Genomic DNA, 6,157 nt, shown 5'->3' with positions numbered 1-6,157 from the left:
GTGTCACCAGCAAAACACCCCCACACCATCACACCTCCTCCTCCATGCTTCACAGTGGGAACCAGGCATGTGGAATCCATCCGTTCACCTTTTCTGCGTCTCACAAAGACACGGCAGTTGGAACCAAAGATCTCAAATTTGGACTCATCAGACCAAAGCACAGATTTCCACTGGTCTAATGTCCATTCCTTCTGTTTCTTGGCCCAAACAAATCTCTTCTGCTTGTTGCCTCTCCTTAGCAGTGGTTTCCTAGCAGCTATTTGACCATGAAGGCCTGATTGGCGCAGTCTCCTCTTAACAGTTGTTCTAGAGATGGGTCTGCTGCTAGAACTCTGTGTGGCATTCATCTGGTCTCTGATCTGAGCTGCTGTTAACTTGCGATTTCTGAGGCTGGTGACTCGGATGAACTTATCCTCAGAAGCAGAGGTGACTCTTGGTCTTCCTTTCCTGGGTCGGTCCTCATGTGTGCCAGTTTCGTTGTAGCGCTTGATGGTTTTTGCGACTCCACTTGGGGACACATTTAAAGTTTTTGCAATTTTCCGGACTGACTGACCTTCATTTCTTAAAGTAATGATGGCCACTCATTTTTCTTTAGTTAGCTGATTGGTTCTTGCCATAATATGAATTTTAACAGTTGTCCAATAGGGCTGTCGGCTGTGTATTAACCTGACTTCTGCACAACACAACTGATGGTCCCAACCCCATTGATAAAGCAAGAAATTCCACTAATTAACCCTGATAAGGCACACCTGTGAAGTGGAAACCATTTCAGGTGACTACCTCTTGAAGCTCATGGAGAGAATGCCAAGAGTGTGCAAAGCAGTAATCAGAGCAAAGGGTGGCTATTTTGAAGAAACTAGAATATAAAACATGTTTTCAGTTATTTCACCTTTTTTTGTTAAGTACATAACTCCACATGTGTTCATTCATAGTTTTGATGCCTTCAGTGAGAATCTACAATGTAAATAGTCATGAAAATAAAGAAAACGCATTGAATGAGAAGGTGTGTCCAAACTTTTGGCCTGTACTGTATGTGTGTATTTATGTACTACTGTTCAGTACCTTGGTCAGTATTTTTCACAACATCATGTGTATTATTTATAATATAATATTCTTAAGTATCATATTCACTTGCCAATGTAGTGCAATATCATTCTCTCAGTCATGTGCAATACTACTTCTCATTGTTATATTATATTCAATATAACATTGATTATCAGAAGCAGTCTGTTTTTTTTCCACCATTTTAGTTCATTTTTAGTAACTCTTGTACTTATCTTACTCCTATTGTTACTTTATTAGGCACTGTTTTTTGCCTCTGCTCCTTGTAAACACTTCTGTCTTGTGTATTTGTATATTTTGCCAGATATTTAATACTCTGTTGTTCTAAAATCTTGGCCCAGTGAGTGACCCTGACCCTGTTGTGAATCTTTAAAATTGTGGTTACTGTACTTAGTGTTACTGTCATTTGAAGCATTCTCTAGCACAAGAATTTCCTTCGGGGTAAATAAAGTTCTGTTCAATTGAACTGAGTTGACCTGAATTGAATTTATATAAGTGTACCATGGGAAATGTCTTGATAAAATGATCAAAAGGCATTGTTGAGGTGAGTTTTATGCCTGGGGATTTTCCTTTGTTTTCTGTGAGCCAACAAATACAAACACTTCCTAGCTAAAATCAATGTAATCATCTCTATTCAACACCCCTTTTTTTCACAGGCAGTTTAGTGATACCCCTGCGGTTGTTGTCTTGACCATACTGAAATAAAATCCTGAGTCTTCTTTTACTGAAACTGAGACAAGACCGAGTAAAATGTGGTTGAATCAGAGACGAGACCAAGACCTTCAAAAAGTGGTCTTCAGACCAGTTTCAAGACCAAGACTGGTCTCAAGAACTACAACCCTGAACTGCTCCAAATATAGAACATTGCAAAGAATTTAGGCTCTTGAAAATGACTATACGGCTAGCTAGATGGGGGTAACCATCTTGGAAAAATGCGTGAACGTTCCTAAATTAGAAGAACAGGAGGTTTTCCTGTTCTGTCGACAATGCATGGTTGGTTTGCCATCTTTGTTTGGGTCAAGGACCTGTGGTACTTTTTGTGGACTGGACTAGAAACATTCGTTCACTGTACACTCAGGTGATATCTTTTGTACTGGTAGTGAAGATGAACTGCATGTCTTCTAAACACAGTCATGTTTTGCTAACTGACCTGATGGGATCACTGCATAGTGATGAAACTGTAAAAATGATGAGTACATATCTTTTTTTTAAAATAATTTGTGACAAATTCACAACAGCCATTTTCTCCTCTGTAGAGCACTGTGTTAATGTCAGAGTTATGTATCTGCATTCACTTATACTCCTAATAGATGCAGTGACCTGTTAAGTTCATCAGTACCTGGACATGCCTCGTAATGATGTTTCAGTAATCTGATCCTTCCATGTTTTACTGCACCAACAGGAGCTGTGATTTCACATTGTCAGGACTGATTTGCAACAGAGGTTGTCTCCAGCTGGTGTTCCTATAGATGTGAACCTACACTTGAATGTACTGATTAATGAGTGAGTCTGTACCTAAGACCTATCCGACAGTTATGGGTTCAAAGCTGATGTGTACTGCTGGGTTTACAGGGTAGGGCAGCTCCAGCCGGGTGTGACCCACAGCAGAGCTGAATGAGTCTGGACAGGCAGCTCCACCGTCCCCATCAGGGGTGGCCGAGGGGACATGGCCATTTTACAGGAGAAGAGGTAAGTGTTGGGTTTCAGTCTCATGCAGGGGTAACTCTCGCAACTACACTCTTCAACCCCTGCCCTCCTCACCCTTCCTCCCTCATCACCAGTATCCATTATGTCCCAATATATGCCTCACTCCCTTCCCCTCCCCCATTGAGCTCTAGCTGCCATCTCATGGCCCAGTGCACTCCCAGACCGTTCGTACTCTGTTTCACTGCTGTAAATGTCACCTGAGTTACACTCTCTCTGCTTTCCACAGACGGCCCTTTATTCGCCACCCTTTTAAAAAGACCCCCGCTCACATTTCATGTTTTCTCATTTTTACTATGTGCCAGAGAGCCCTTTTCCTCCCCATTCACTCAGCCATACGATAACACTCATATTTTTTTTGTGAATGCCAGAAGTTCTTTCCTAGCATCATATTTTTGTTTTCTACTCAACGCTTTACCAAGCTTTGGTGTTGTCTGTATTAAAGTAAACACACTCGACAGCTAGGGTGAGTGTTCACATGTGCATCTGAGGTTTTTCGGTCATCTAAATTTAAGCTATCCGCTAGTTTACAGCTTTCAGATGCAGGAAAGCAAGCTTTAAACAACACCTGCCACTTATAAAACCAGTCCACTCATAATAGCATGTAGCTGTGACAGTGAATGGCGCAGGAAGACACATTTTTAATACTAGAATGAACATAATCGCCCCTCAAGTCATGTGACAATGCAAATGTTTGCAAATGTGTCACCTGCAAATGAGTGGGCTGATTATAAAACAATGGGCCCCTCGGCACAGATATGCAAAGGGCCCCACCACGTCTCCTACATAGGAGTGAGACACTTTGTGGGGGTTTTGCATCTCTTTGTAGTCATAATGCATCTTTTTGTGGCTTTGTGTCTCTGTGGTCACTTTTTGTAGTCGACTTTGTTTCTTTGAGGTCATTTTGTGTATTTTTTGGTTGTTTTGTGTCACGTTGTGATCATATTGTGACTCCTTGTGGTTGTTTTGTGTCTCTTTGCTCGTCCTTTGCATCTCTTTGTGGCCTTTTTGTGTCTCTTTGAGACCATTTAGAGTCTCTTCCTGGTCAGTACATGTTAATTTGACTTATGATATTTTGCAAGTGAAGGCCAGTGAGGCCCCTGACACCCTGAGCCCCTGTGCTCGTGTCCGGTAGGTCCATTCATGTGCAAAGGTCTCATGTCAGATCCAAGTTGATGTTGTTCTACATATGGTTAATGCTGGAAAGTACCCTTTCTCTTGTGTCTTTAAACACAAAATGCAGATCTCTCGGGTGTTTTTAAACGTATTTAACATTTAACGTTACAGTGTGTCTCTGAGTTCAGTAGGAATCTGGGAAAAAGGCCTTCAGATCATTAAACACTTAACGATCTTGGATTTTGACTAAACACGATACGTTCACACTCCTTCCATGATGCAAGGTCCATACTCTGTAGAGACTGTGAGAGGCCTGGTCTGACAGTGATGACAGCATGATTAATGCCCGCCTCCGTTCCCACTCGCACACTAACTTCACACAGCACGTCTAAGTGGCCTGAAGAAAAGCTGAAGAAAACTGCCTGCGGGGCCGACAAAAAGTAGCCAGTGTTCATCTGGAGATAAGACAGCGTTTGATATTGGCAAGAAGTCTCACTCTATTCAGCTCTGTGGAATTCTGAGAAAGTGAAGTTTGGTTTCCTTTATTATTTTGAAGTTTATTTCTATGTGTTCAGTGCTTTACAAAACTGCTTTAAACCAGAAAGTGGTTGGATACACTGATGTAGCCACTATCCCTCAATCCGCTTACTTCACTTTTAACTTAGTTTTCTATAGCATTGCTTTTATTATTGATTTCCTAGTTTCCACTGGTTTGTATTTTTGAGTTTTTCTTATCATACTATATTTAGTCTTCAGGCATATACTGTTTTATATTTATATATATATACAGTACAGGCCAAAAGTTTGGACACACCTTCTCATTCAATGCGTTTTCTTTATTTTCATGACTATTTACATTGTAGATTCTCACTGAAGGCATCAAAACTATGAATGAACACATGTGGAGTTATGTACTTAACAAAAAAAGGTGAAATAACTGAAAACATGTTTTATATTCTAGTTTCTTCAAAATAGCCACCCTTTGCTCTGATTACTGCTTTGCACACTCTTGGCATTCTCTCCATGAGCTTCAAGAGGTAGTCACCTGAAATGGTTTCCACTTCACAGGTGTGCCTTATCAGGGTTAATTAGTGGAATTTCTTGCTTTATCAATGGGGTTGGGACCATCAGTTGTGTTGTGCAGAAGTCAGGTTAATACACAGCTGACAGCCTTATTGGACAACTGTTAAAATTCATATTATGGCAAGAACCAATCAGCTAACTAAAGAAAAACGAGTGGCCATCATTACTTTAAGAAATGAAGGTCAGTCAGTCCGGAAAATTGCAAAAACTTTAAATGTGTCCCCAAGTGGAGTCGCAAAAACCATCAAGCGCTACAGCGAAACTGGTACACATGAGGACCGACCCAGGAAAGGAAGACCAAGAGTCACCTCTGCTTCTGAGGATAAGTTCATCCGAGTCACCAGCCTCAGAAATCGCAAGTTAACAGCAGCTCAGATCAGAGACCAGATGAATGCCACACAGAGTTCTAGCAGCAGACCCATCTCTAGAACAACTGTTAAGAGGAGACTGCGCCAATCAGGCCTTCATGGTCAAATAGCTGCTAGGAAACCACTGCTAAGGAGAGGCAACAAGCAGAAGAGATTTGTTTGGGCCAAGAAACAGAAGGAATGGACATTAGACCAGTGGAAATCTGTGCTTTGGTCTGATGAGTCCAAATTTGAGATCTTTGGTTCCAACCGCCGTGTCTTTGTGAGACGCAGAAAAGGTGAACGGATGGATTCCACATGCCTGGTTCCCACTGTGAAGCATGGAGGAGGAGGTGTGATGGTGTGGGGGTGTTTTGCTGGTGACACTGTTGGGAATTTATTCGAAATTGAAGGCACACTGAACCAGCATGGCTACCACAGCATCCTGCAGCGACATGCCATCCCATCCGGTTTGCATTTAGTTGGACGATCATTTATTTTTCAACAGGACAATGACCCCAAACACACCTCCAGGCTGTGTAAGGGCTATTTGACCAAGAAGGAGAGTGATGGAGTGCTGCGGCAGATGACCTGGCCTCCACAGTCACCGGACCTGAACCCAGTCGAGATGGTTTGGGGTGAGCTGGACCGCAGAGTGAAGGCAAAGGGGCCAACAAGTGCTAAACACCTCTGGGAACTCCTTCAAGACTGTTGGAAAACCATTTCAGGTGACTACCTCTTGAAGCTCATGGAGAGAATGCCAAGAGTGTGCAAAGCAGTAATCAGAGCAAAGGGTGGCTATTTTGAAGAAACTAGAATATAAAACATGTTTTCAGTTATTTCAC

Source organism: Epinephelus lanceolatus, chromosome 6, assembly GCF_041903045.1.
Source record: "Epinephelus lanceolatus isolate andai-2023 chromosome 6, ASM4190304v1, whole genome shotgun sequence".
Classification (NCBI taxonomy): Eukaryota; Metazoa; Chordata; class Actinopteri; order Perciformes; family Serranidae; genus Epinephelus; species Epinephelus lanceolatus.
Note: the sequence above shows the minus strand (reverse complement) of the source record.